This window comes from Lactuca serriola, chromosome 4 (assembly GCF_051521515.1).
Source record: "Lactuca serriola cultivar US96UC23 chromosome 4, Lser_US96UC23_V15, whole genome shotgun sequence".
NCBI lineage: Eukaryota > Viridiplantae > Streptophyta > Magnoliopsida > Asterales > Asteraceae > Lactuca > Lactuca serriola.
Window position 1 is genome coordinate 128882590 of NC_136411.1, and position 14432 is coordinate 128897021.

The window sequence follows — 14432 nt, forward strand, 5'->3', positions numbered from 1 at the left end:
TCAATATTCAAAACACTAATTCACAAAATAATGCATAAAAAATCAGAATTCATAGAATAATATGCATTTCAAACACTAGTTCACAACTTAATACAAAACTTTAAACACTTATACATAACTTAAAAGCTTTCAGATCTTGTTGAGGCATTTCATCAAACACCTTGTGTGTGCATTGTTTCCACAACTTAATTTAATATTTCAGACATTAATTCACAACTTAATAACAGACAAATTCACAAATTAATACATAAAAACACATATTCACAGCTTAATAACTTTGCGAATTTCGTTGAGACATTTCATCAAACACTTTGTGTGCACCAAAAATACTTTATTCAAAATGATAGAAAATCATATTTATACATAATGCTTCTTTTCCAAACATCAAATAAATAACATCTACATATATAAATAAAATGATAACTAATCTAAATGTTTTGTATTAAATTTGTATTAGATCATAAAAACTTAAAGCATAAAATCAAATTTGAAGTCATCTTACCTAATTTGAGTTAGAGCATCGAAGTAGTAGATCAAAGATCATGGAAGAAGGCAGCGTTTTATGGTGCTCTAGCGAGGTTAGTAGTCAGAGACGAAGCACACATTACAGATTTAGAGGTGTAGAAAGCCGACATGGCGGTAGCTGACATCCGTTGTTACAGATTTGGAGATGGTTTGATGTTGTCGACAACAGATGTTCATCGATGCAGCGAAGGAAAGGCATCAACGGTTTGACACTCACCGGAGCTGTAGATCTGAAGAAAGGTGGTTGTTGGTGTTAGAGCATTGGAGATCAAAGAGGAAGGATAAAGGCAACGTTTTTTGGTGTTCTAGCGAGGTTAACAATCGTAGATGAAGCACACATCATAGCTTTGGAGGTGTAGAAGATCGACATCGGCGGTAGGTGGCATCGATTTTTCCAGATCTATAAGTGGTTTTGATCGGTGGTAGAGGCAGCAAAGGGAAAGGAAGGTTTGGGGATTTTCTGAAATGCTGGAGAAGAAGAAAAGACGTAGGATCAGGGAATGACTTATGGAAATTGGCTAGTAATTTTATTTTATTTACAATAATGCCACCGTTTCATTTATTTTAAGTAGGTTCTCAAGGTTCTTAATATTTAAGGGTTCTCATTTGAACCTTTACCCCTATATATATATATATATATATATATATATATATATATATATATATATATATATATAGGGTTAGGTTATTTTGTTTTCAATATCTATTGTGTGCATGTATGACTGATTCTGGACCAATCATTTTAGTTATTTTAAGAAAGTAGTTAATTCATATTACATGTTGAAGATATAATGAATATTAATTACATCTTCAGCATTTAATATGCATTAATTACATTATTAAAATAACTAAAATGATCGGTCCAGAATCAGTCATACATGCACACAATAGATAGTGAAAACATTTGAACCTAACTCTCTCTCTCTCTCTCTCTCTCTCTCTATATATATATATATATATATATATATATATATATATATTCGTTTAACAATATAATTGTATCTGCCACACTTGTAAATTTAAAAAACAATTCCAAGCACACTCTATTTTCCATTTTTCTCATTGTTCCAAAGAACAAAGCGCGGCTAGGTCACGAGCCCATCGCAGAAGCGAAAACCATCGAAGCAACCCAACCCCGTAGCAGTTTTGTCTACCTTTCATTGTTCTTTCCCTCTACAAACTCAAATCCAGATATAATCACGTTCTTGGCTAAATTTTTGTGGCCGCACCAATGGCACCTCACCCTCAGATAGACGATGTAAGTGATAAATTCTAGGGTTTGTATTGTATGCGTTTTTTTTTGTTGGGTTTTAAATTGATGTTAATAATTTTCTTTTCTGATTAACGAAAATCGTAGGATGATGATTTTGATGGTGATTTTCCTGGAACCGACCACGTAAGAAGCGCAGGTTATGATCAATTGTCAGAGTTACAGCTAGTAGCGTTTTTTTTAACCATGTAACTTATCTTTCGTTTTATGTTCGACTTCTGTAATGTGATTGCAGGCACTACGAGGAGTTTTGGAGATCTTGATGACGAGGAAGATGATATTTTTGGCTCCAAAAAGGTATTCTATTTAGTTGTTTGTTTTTTAGTGGTTATACATCCTCATGTAGATGATTAATGTCTTCATATTAGTGTAGATATGTCCCCACGTTGTGGTGATTAAGTGTTGTGCTTTATGTTAAAGCTCCTTTGAGTATAAAAGTACACCAACATCTTTACAAAATACTTAAGGCAGACATCTGAGCATGGTGTTTGACCTAATGCTGGTATTAAACACCTAAATGGAGAAACAAAAGTATGTTTGTTAGTTGAATTACTATAGAAGGCTCTTGGATATCAAATGGGAAACTAACAAGTAACAAGATATTGAAAGAGGCCACATTGTTCATTTTTTGGATAACAAAGGAGGTTGTTTGTTATACTGGGGTCGGCCACAGAATTTTGGAGCCCGTGTACAATTTAGTAAAAATAGGCTCTAAAACTTGAAAGATTTAAAAAGATAAGCAAAACAATAGTATTCTATTGCAATATAGTTATAAACTAAAATTTCATCCAAAATAAAATACTAAAAGGAACTTGCATCTACTTCAAAAGTGTCATCCTTCTAATATTCGTTAGAACAAACTTTTTAATTACGTCTTTATAAGCAGTTTTATTCAATAGGTTGCTGTCAATCATCATGAAAGCAAATCCATTAATTCGTTCTTGTGTTATTGTAGATCGTTAGTAGGACTTAAATATCTTTAATTTGGAAAATTTTCGTTCTGCAATGCACTAGTTATAGGAATAGTCAACAAAATTGTATATGTAATAAATGTATTATTAGGAAAACACTCAACCCATTTAAAAAGATTTAGAATATCAATTGTTGTCTTTTTTTTCCTTAGGCAAGATATATAGAAGTAATTTTAACTCAACATATAAATCAATCTTATCGATATCTGATTGTGCATTTTTCTTAAGTGAAATTTCAAAAGACTTACAATAACACTTTAAACGCATATCATCTAATGAAAGTAATTTTTCAAAATTAAACAAAAAACCAAACATATTATCATATTATTGATATTTCAAACCTTGTAGTTAGAGAAAAAAATCTTCTTAAATATTTATCTTTAGGACTTTTATGAATGAACAGATCTTTTTTAGGACCTTTCAATGCTAAAATATTTATCATGTTAAAGTTAAGGGTTTCCCAATTTCTTTGACCAAATGCATCAAATGTACGAAACCATTATCATCATTAACATTATCATCATCACTATTAGTATCATCAACATTAACATCATTAAGATTAACTTTATTTATAAATGGTGGTTAGGATTTGGAAAAGGGTTTAAAAGATGGCAAATGACATAGAAATGATAGCCTTGATGATACTAAGATGTGATGGTGAGTATGTGAAATCTGGAGTAGTTAGATGTTCTGAACTTGAAGAACTACCTTTTGATAGGATTGAAACACCGGTATCTTTTCAAAGCGATTACTTTGAGGACAATATGAAAGTTTTAGGGCGGGAATTGATGTACCTCATATCCGAATCAAATATGCAAAGAAAAGGGAGATTAACTAGTAAGCCTGGAGGTAAGGGTTTTTAGGTGATTAACATTATGTATAAATGGTGGTATGGATTTGGAAAAGGGGTTCAGAAAGATGGAAAAAGGTATAGCAGTGATAGCCTTAATGATACTAAGATGTGACGATGAGTATGTGAAATCTGGAGTTGTCAGATGTTTTGAACTTGAAGAACTACTGTTCGATAGGACCGAAACACCGATTTTTTTAAAGGGATCAGTTTGAGGACAATGTGAAAGTTTAGGGGAAGGAATTGGTGTACCTCATATAAGGATCAAATATGCAAAGAAAGGGGAAGTTAACTAGGAAAGGCTTGGAGCTAAGGGTCTTTAGGTGATTTCCCTTGTTAGGTCGATTATTAGCTTAGTATAAATAAGAGGTCTTATGAAGTTAGTTAGCTAGCTATGAATTTGTTGTTGGAACTTCGGTTCTTCCTGGGAGAGAATGTCCTCTCGAAAAGCAAATTATTGCTGGTAAACTTTTGGTTTTGATTCAATCATTCAACTATTAGCAAGCAGTTTTATCGTAAATACCTAGAGTATAATTAGAGCCAACCCTTTAGGGGGTGCACATGGTGTAGCTTAACATGCCTCAATTTTTATTTACGTGTTATAGAATTAATAGAGGCCCAAATCAGTTTAGCCTTTAAGCCTTTTAGGTTATGAAGCGGGAATGAAGATTAGAACTTAGAAGTATAATCGTTTCTCCCTGGATCTCTAGGATCTCGATCGCAAGAATCAAGATGGAAATAGAATCGACTTGGCTGAAACGGTCGCAAGAATCAATACTCGTCTTCGAAGTCAAAAATCGTATCTTTCATCATATCAAAAATCGTCTTGATGAGGCTAATGTTGATGATGCTATTGTTAATGATGATAAAGTTAATGATGCTAATGTTGACGTTAATGTTAATAATGATAATATTGATGATGATAATGGTTTTCATACATTTGATATATTTTGATCCAAAAACTTAGTATTAAAAGGTCCTAAAAGAGATTTATCCATTCAAAAAGGTCCTAAAGATAAATATTTAAGAAAATTTTATTCTCTAACTACAAGGTTTCATCGATATGATAATATGTTTAAGAAAGATGGACAATCAAATATTGATGATAATGGTTTATAATTTTATATGTTGAGTTAAAATTACTTCTACATCTCTTGTCTAAAGGAAAAAATAACAACAATTGATATTCTAAAAATTTTAAAACGTGTTGATTGTTTGTCTAATACATCTATTGCATATAGAATTTTGTTGACCATTCCTATTATTATTACATCTACAGAAAGAAGTTTTCCAAATTGAAGATATTAAACCCCTACTTATGACCTACAATGACATAAAAACGACTTAGGGGTTGTTTGATTGTTGTTGACTGAGTCATAGGCGTGACTGGGTCTGTAGCTCTAATTGCTCTGATTGAACTACCTTTGACTGAAACCAAGTTGTTTGATTACCCTCTGACTAAATGTGTTGGATGCTGAATATGACCATTTTACCCTTCTTTTATGTTTCGTGTTGAATAATTATATTGGATATTATTTTTTATTACAAACCAATAATGGTAACTTACATACCAAAAACATATAACATAAAGATGAACAAAAAGCAACACAATATTTCTTAAAGTATAATGCATTTCATTAGAAACTACCAAAGATTCTTGATCACTTTGTTGACAATGATAGCTAACATCTAATCAATACAATTATATGACCATGATAACAAGCTAAAAAGAATCTATAACTAAAAGGATCTACATTATGCTAATGTTATCAAAAAACTACAAAAGAAATTTAACTTTTGATTCTTTATATACAACACACTTCAATCATCTTCTTCGTCCTACAAAAACACAAAAAAATCATCATCTTCATCATTAACACTATCAACCTAGTTTTATCACAGCAAAGTAGTCAATCATAAACATAGGTCAGCATGGCTACATTTATTAGTAAGAGCTATAAGATGGTGGTATCAAACGGTCTTATTGGACCGAATCAGACTTTCACCTCTTACTGGACTCAGTAAGAACCTTATCAAACAGGCCCTTAATGGATTGGCTTTGATGATGATTGAGAGAAACTTATTGGATAAAATTATTTATCAAGACGTAATTGGAAATTTTGTTTCAACAAATATTAGAATGATGACATTTTTCAAGCAGAAGCAAGAGTTTCTTTTTTGTATATTATTTTGAATGAAATTTTATCTTATAAGTATATTGCAATAGAAAATGTAATATTAGAATTGTTTTGTTTATATTTTCGGATCTTTCAAATTTTAGGGCCTATTTTTACTAAATTGCAGAGTCACAAGGCTGATCCTGGTCCTGCTATAATGACCATAAGACTAAATGCTTCAAGAATTATTTAGAATATATGATATTGGATAACAATGGATAAATTAAATTAGATTATACTAGAGCATTGTGTTGTTTTCCAAGGCTTTGCTTGATCCTTCATTGGAGAATGCATTGTTTGGTGTTTTCTAGATTGTGCTTGTTCTTGACTTCTTTCTTTGTGGTGTGTTTGTAGTTTTATCATTTCTTATGTATTTAATGTAAATAACATCACTTTTCGTGGGAGAATATTTATTTCCACAAAATCAGTTTCAGTAATAAGATTAATACCTTTGTTTTTGTTTTTGTTTTTGTTTTTTTTTCAACACATAATAGCTATCTGTATTGATTAAAATCTATTTACATGTAATCTTTCAAGATGTTTAGCAAACATAGATTATTTTTTGTTTTTTTTTAGTAAAAAGTATATTAAAACCATACTATAAATAGTGTGTTATCATGTCTTGATGATTAATGTCTTATTTATTGCCACTTTGTTTGCATCTCAGGCTAACTCAAAAACAGAAGAAACTGCATCAGGTGTAGCAACTGGGATGATTTTATCTCTGCGTGAGAGGTAATAATATCATATCATATCAGCTGTTTTTAACATTATTTTTGAATCCTACAGAAATTAACCCTTTCATATCTTTCTCTGTGTTGTGACCTGTGTAGTCTCCAGAGCTGTAAAGATAATCTTGCCACATGCCAAGTATGTATAATTTTTATTTTTTATAAAGATGTTGTAAATATCTTTAACCATCATACAGTAATATTAATGGTTTTGTTTGTTATCTTAATGATCTTTGTCCCAGTTAGAGCTTGAAGCTGCAAAGTCAGAAATTCAAAAGTGGCATTCTGCATTTCAGAATGAATCCTACATTACAACAAGTTGTTTTTTGTAACATATTTCTTTAGCTAACATCTTATAAAAAAAGATGAATTATGGTTATTATTGATGATATTAAAACTAATTTCTATATGCAGAACCTAAAAATGCTGTCAGTTATCTCCAGAATTTAAAATCTTCTAAAGAGTTACTTAGAGATCAGGTTAACCAGTAACATCAGTTAACTAATTAACTAACCATGGTTTCTGATTTCTGATTCATGTTTTTACTCTATATTTGTTCAACTAGAAAAAGCAAAGAAAAAGGAAGTTGCATTTATAGTAACCATTGCAAAGCGGGAACAAGAGATATCAAACTTAAAGGTACCTTTTTTTTGACATGCTAAATGTTGTTTACTTTTTCATATTTTGAAATTGTAATTAAAAAAAGTTATTCATTTGGGAGTTCTTCAGTCTGCAGTTCGGGATTTAAGATCACAACTCAAGCCTCCATCAATGCAGGTATGCAAATACTTTTTCTTCTCTCTTATGATCTTTTTACAGTTAAATCAACTGATTTTTGACTTTTGAAAGTCACGTGTGAAAAAGAAGTGACTACATTAATATGATTAAACTATACTTTTTTTAATCTTTAAATTATAATAAGGTGTCACTTTTATTTGTTTTGTGAAAAATCTTGCAGGCAAGAAGGTTATTGCTTGATCCAACAATTCATGAAGAGTTTACACGTTTAAAGGTAGATATAAACATATAATAGTTGTTACAATTTCTTTTTTGTTTATATACTCGTAATAAAGGATTTAAGATATTTTGGGTCTGAATGAACATATTAAAAGAAAATTTTAGATTGGAAAAGTTTACATGCGTTAAGAAGTATATTTTAATTTGTTGTGATTGCAGAATTTGGTGGAGGAGAAGGATAAAAAAGTGAAGGAGTTAGAGGATAATATTGGTGATGTTAACTTCACTCCACAAAGTAAGATGGGGAAGATGTTAATGGCTAAATGCAGGACTCTTCAGGAGGAGAATTAGGAGATTGGAAATCAGGCAAAGGAAGGAAAGGTAGTACATTAAATTACATTTTTGTCCTTGATTTGTGGAAGCCTGTGTATGTGCTCTGATTGGTTTTGCATTTTCTGGGGTTCAGATACACGAATTATCAATGAAACTTGCTTTGTAGAAATCTCATAATCTAGAGCTTAAAAATCATTTCGAAGGTCAGATACTATTTATTTATTTAATTTAGTTATCAATAAGACTTCCGGAATTATGTTGATTTTGATTATTCAAAGCCCATGATTCTAGTTACAATATCAGCATGGTGACAAAATTTACACAATGAACAATCATGCCATAATACAAGATAATAGACAAGTAGTTGTTTGTGGGTATTGACTTGTGTGTTTCTGGTCTAAATTAATTGTTTATGTTGGATTATAATCTCAACTTGATGAAACTTTATCTTATATTTGTGATTTGATTAATTGTTACCAATCTTAAACAAATAGTTTTTCTTTTAATTGATACCCTGGGAGATGATATGGAATGAAGGGTATCGAGATGTTATGTCATGTTAGGGTTAGGGCCATATGTGACATTGATAGACCCTGATATTTTCTTGAATAAGACACAGAATCCATTGATAATCAATCAACTATGAACCAATGAGATAGATTACACCCTATTCCCGAGTTCAATTTAACGAGAGAAAAGAAAGGAAATTGGTGGAAATGAGAAGAAAATAAAAGAAATTGGTGTTCCTGAGTTTCATTAAAGGAAGGAATTGGAGGGAAATGGAAGGATCACTTTCTCTCCTAACTTTCCTTCCGATTTGGGAGGATTTGGAAAGAAAGAACAAAATGATTAATTTTCCTTCCACTTCTCTCCAACTCGGGAACACAAAAGAAAATTTTGTTTTTCTTTCCTTTCTCTTCTTTCCTCTCCTAACTTTCTTTTCTCTTCTTTTCTTTTCTTTTGTTAAACTCGAGAACTAGGCGTTAGGGTTTTCCCATTCATAGGGATGACGCGAACGAAAGAAATGGTGAAATCACCCTCATCGTTGGTATTGATTTTCTTCATGTTGATTTACTTTCACGTGGGTCTAGTTTTACTGGGCTTTTATGTTCCACACTTAAAGGTAAGTCAATTTTTTGATTTCAATCATGTTGGCCCAATGATTTTAATTTTACCCCATTTGTCGTTTGGAAGCCCAATCTTGTGATGACCTAGAAACTCTACTGCTACTTCTATTAGCGTAACCTTCCTTTCCCACATCGCTCCGTTTGTACTCCATCATCGTTTTCTCAACACCCTGTTTCCGAGTTCAACTTAACGAAGGAAAGGAAATGGGTGGAAGTGGGAACAAAATAAAAGAAATTGGTGTTCCTTAGTTTATTAAAGGAAGGAAATGAAAATGATCATTTTCCCTCCTAACTTTCTTTCCGATTTGGAAGGATTTGGAGAGAAAGAACAAAATGTTTAATTTTTCTCTCACTTCTCTCCAACTCGGTAACACGGAATACAAATTTTCTTTTCCTTTCCTTTCTCTTCCTTTCTCTCCTTTCTTTTATTTTCTTGGCTAAAAGTCAAGAACGAGGCGCAATTTTTCCTCCTTTTTTTCATCAAATTCTGGCAATGGTGGTGGTGACGACGGTGGCGGCAGTCGTGGTGGTGATAACGGCACCTTCTCTTCTGTTCTCGCACCCCAGAGATTGTGGAGACGGCGGCAGTTACGGTTGTGCCTCCAGTGTCACGTAGCTGATGCCGCGGTAGGGATCCAATTTTTCTCCCTCATAGATGGTGATTGTGGTGACCGACCTCCCCTGTTTTTCTCATCTGCTGCCATAGGGGTGTGTAATTCTTCCCTCATTTTGAGCATTTCATTATGGATGACCCTCATCTCTTTCCTTGCCTTTTCTTGTTGTTGAATCCACAAAGATTGTTGTTCTTGTTGTTCATCTTGCTTTTTTCTAACGGCTTCCTCCAAGTTGTCTAACCTCCTTGTTATTTTTTCCCCAGTCATCAACTGCGCTGATACCAATCAATAGAGCTTGATACATTCTTGAATATGAACCGATAATGAAACTATGAATTCATAAGATAAATTAGGTTTTTCCCATTCATTCGAAAGGAATGGACTCTCCAAGAAGAACAAAGTTGTTTTACAAATGAATTCTTAGCTACCATTCTACTAACAACTAAAAGGTTAAATACCCTCTCAAAAGTGAGACTAAACTTTTATGACCATTCGCACAACTGCTGGAATGTCCCCCATAATTACAACAGACAAACCACAGGTAGGTAGTGCGCTAAGGCCATAACCACTAGAGCCAATGAAACAGTAAAAACAAAATAGATAGGATAAAAGGGCAATAAGGTAATTTTAGGGTCCTCCCGCTTAAGGAATTGCACCTTGGTCTTTCTTGCTTTCCTGCTGTAAACTAAGAGCTCTAGGGGCTTAATCGTAGATCTATAACATGTGTTCGTATCTTGGAAAATGGGCTTTACTAGGGATCTGTGCACTTAGTCCTTACATCTTCACATTGATTAGGGACATCATCTCTAGATAGACCTGAGGAGGGACACCATGGTGTTTATACACATGCTCCTCCTGGCTTTCTATTGTATATGTTCTAACTTCTCATATCCGTATTTATTATACTTATTATTATTATCATCTCTATTATGGACTCACGTTTTCTATGCAGTAGATCATCCTAAACCAGATGACTCTTTTTTTTTTTTTTTATCTTATCTTGTTCTATTATTATTTCTTTTTGACTCTATATGGACTGACATTTTACAAGGGGAATCATCCAAGAGGGGTAACACCATTCCATTCTATTATTATTATTATTATTATTATTATTATTTATTTATTTTTAATGCTGGAGGTCATCTAGGCTCCCCCCACCATCTTTGTGGGATCGGGGTATTGTTATTGTTTCCTATTAACTAGTTGGTAAACATCAATTGTTGTTTGTTGATGCAGGATTAAGCAAGCACATGGAGGGACTCACAAACGAAGTTGAAAAAATCAAATGAACTGGTTGTTTTTTAATCTTTCCTTTAAAAAACCTATCGTTATACATGGATGCGTGTTTAATTATTTTCTACTTAATAATAATAGTAATAACAATATAATTGGGTTAATAATTGTGAATCAGGTGGTAAACCTGGAAGAGCAGCTAGAAAACAAAGATGCTGAGATCCAAAGGCTAAAGCAGGAGCTTCAAAAAGATGCTAATGAGTAATTTTGCATACATTGTTTCTACTTTGTACTGTTAAAAACATATCAAAATTAACATTTTGTATGTCTTAATCATAAGTGACTAGCTGATAGTACTTAGTAATAGGCAGCTATTTTTTATTTTTTTATTTTATTTTATTTTTTTTGGAATAACAAATGCTTGAAATTCGTATAGCATGTTTTTCCATCTTTCTTCAATTTACACTTGTCAAATTTACGAATCCGTTGAGGAAACCCATTTTTTTAAAGACTGAATGAACCAATGATATACAAGATTGCTACTGTTTTTAAACCATCATTCAAGGTGGTATTTGGAAATGGGGCGTGTGTTTTCTGTTTGATATATTTTTATAGTTTTGAAATTGTATATAATCAGTTTTATCGTGTTTAGGTAAAATTTGTATTAGGTAATACTAAGGTTGTAAAAATTGTTCGACGTTAGCTAGTCGGTAGACTGAGGTCAAGGGATTAATCGGCTAGGCGGAGATTAATTGGGGACCATTAATTGCTAATTTTTTAGATTTAAAAAAATTAAATATGACTAATATCATATAAAAGTTCATAAATACCACTAATATCATAACAAAATAGGTTAATATGATAAATACAACACTAATCATACCTCAAATAGTTTCTATTGAGATATAACTTCTTCAAAGTGTTAAAATTTAATCGGGTTCTACTGTTTCAGTCATTTTGTATGTATGGATTAATCGCTAGGCGATCTCTAATCGGTCAAGTAGTGCCTCAGGATTAATCGAGATTTTTACAAACATGGGTAATACACAATTTATCTTACTTTTTTTTTCTTTTTATTATTATACCAAGAACATTTCTAACGTGAGCTTTTTTGAAATGTTAGTTACTATGACTACATCCTACAACGAGGTTTCCTTGCTATTAGAGTGCAGATATTTTTTGATTTTTCTAATGTGATACTTTTATTTTATACAATTAAATGATTTTTTGATTTTTGTGTTTTGTATAGGTGAGCACATTTATCCAATAATTAATGCTTCATTTTACTTCCCGACAATATTTAACCCTCACAGTTTTATTATTTTTGAGTAATTAATTTGTTTTGTTTTGATCATTAATATCAATATTAAATTTGTAATGGTCATATAATCATATTGTATTTTTTTATAACTAATTTTATCATCTTTTTAACTAAAAAAACGGACTTGGGTACCTTTTTACGTTTCTTTTGATTGTGACAGTGTTATTATATGTGAAAAAAACCCGATCGTGTATATTTAGTACTACATTTTCTAATTTTGTGTGTTGTAATATCTTTATTTTATTTAATGTTATTGTTATAGGCTTTTTCTTTTTATGAATATTATATGTGCTGAGATAATAACAAATTAAATAAGATATTAATTTTTTCACAAATATAATGGTAAATTAATTAATTTTGGAAAATATCAATAATTATGTGTTTTAAGTAAATAAGTTTTTATTTGATAAAATTAGTAAAAATGACACGACAAATAAAAAAACTAGTTCTAATAAAAACATTTATAAAAATAATGGTAAAGTAGTTAATGTAAAAAAAAGATCAATAATTAAATGCTTTAAGTTTATGTTTGATAAAGTTAATGAAAATGACATGACAAATAAAAAGGCTAGCTCTAATATAAACATTTGGATGTTACATTAAAAAAAGTATATTTGGGTTTAATTGTGTAGGGATTCATGGGTACCTAAGATTGAGAAAACTTTTTCCATTTCTACGTGCAAATAGCTTTTGTTCTGTTTAGTTTTTCAATTTGACTACTTTGAAGAGTTGAATATGATTGCAAAAATGATATTGTTATCATTAATAATATTATATATTTTTTAAAAGATACATGAGGATATATGTTTTAATAAATGCTAAGCGTATCATATGAGTCCACTTATATTTTCGTAAATTGGTCGAAATTACTAGTTGTAGTTCAATCACGAGAAGTGTCGAGACTTTTAGGCTAGTCGGGTAGGTAACAAAAAAGGAAGAAACTCGAATGAGGGAGAAAGACAACAAAATTTTCAGATTTGACATAAATGGTCCGTAGGGTTTTGTCTACTAACAAAAAGTACCCTCATTCTAGATTCTCTCTACATAAATAGTTTTTGAAATTACAGAATCAACCCTTGACTTATAAATCTTAATTATTATTCTAATTAAATGAAATTTTAGTTTTTTTAAAAAAATTGTATGTTTGAAATGTTTATTTTCCTAAATTAATTATTTTTTAAAAAAAATATCATGACAAGTGGGACATCCCATGCCATGAAATAAAAAAAAATTGAAGGAGTGTGACAAAGCTGACATGATGTCTACGTGGATCGTGATACGACACCATACCTACTATGCTAAGTAATCTATCTTTATATGGTGTGCATTTATGAGTTTATCTTTGCATTTTATATGGTGTGCATTTATGAGTTTATCTTTGCATTATCACGCAAGTTAATTTAAGGATGTTTGGATATTTACCTTCTTTATTGGATGAACTCAATATTAATATTAAAACTAAAAGTTTTATATAGATAGAGGTAGTTTTTTTTTTTTAGAAAAAGCAAACGAATTAAATGGAAGTCTACTCATAATATTTCAACGAGTATCCTGAGTTCGAGCTTTTTTACAGGGCAAACCCAGCCGCCATAGAGATTTCTAGGAAAAATTCCCCACATGTGACACCACAAGAGGTAGTTTAAGGGAATCGAACTCTCAACCCCGGACCCCATATATGTATAAAACCCGATGTATCACCCCAACTAGAATGAACATCACTTGCAAAGGTAGCAGATTAACGGGTAATTAACAAACACAATTTTTTAAGATGATGATTTAAAAGAAAACCACAAGGTCATCACATTAGTATTCATTTAGCCAATAAATTTTTTGATAAATTATTTTTTTGTGAATATTCCAAATATTAACTCAAAGTAACTAATTAATAGAAAGAATTGCATTAATTAAAAAAAATGTAAATTAACTACAAAATCATCCATATTTCTATTATTTATTAATTAGTATCTGTCCAATAACGATTATTTTATTTGGAAAAAATACATTAAACTTAAAAGTATTTTCATGAGCAATAAGTGGTGTAGCATGTCGTAAAACGTAAATTGCTTTTTAAATTTAAATATAATTTATAAACTTGTATGATTTGGTAATCGTATCAACAAAATCAACAGACATTGTTTTGTTTATGTATACTCAATATCGTCTGTGAAAAATAATATATACTATCATTGTTCTTCCGCGTTCAATAAAAACTACGAAATAATTTTGACATACATATGGTAAGAGAGCCTTAAATATGCCATATATATATGTGTATTTTAGTGTATACAATAGACATATTTATGAGTGTATACAATAGACAATT

At 31.1% G+C, this 14432-nt stretch overlaps 1 pseudogene; it reads left to right on the top strand.

The window, feature by feature from the left end:
* The first annotated feature begins 1756 nt into the window (after window positions 1–1756).
* Window positions 1757–11126, top strand: LOC145100351 (FKBP12-interacting protein of 37 kDa-like; annotated as a pseudogene).
* The last annotated feature ends 3306 nt before the right edge of the window (window positions 11127–14432 follow it).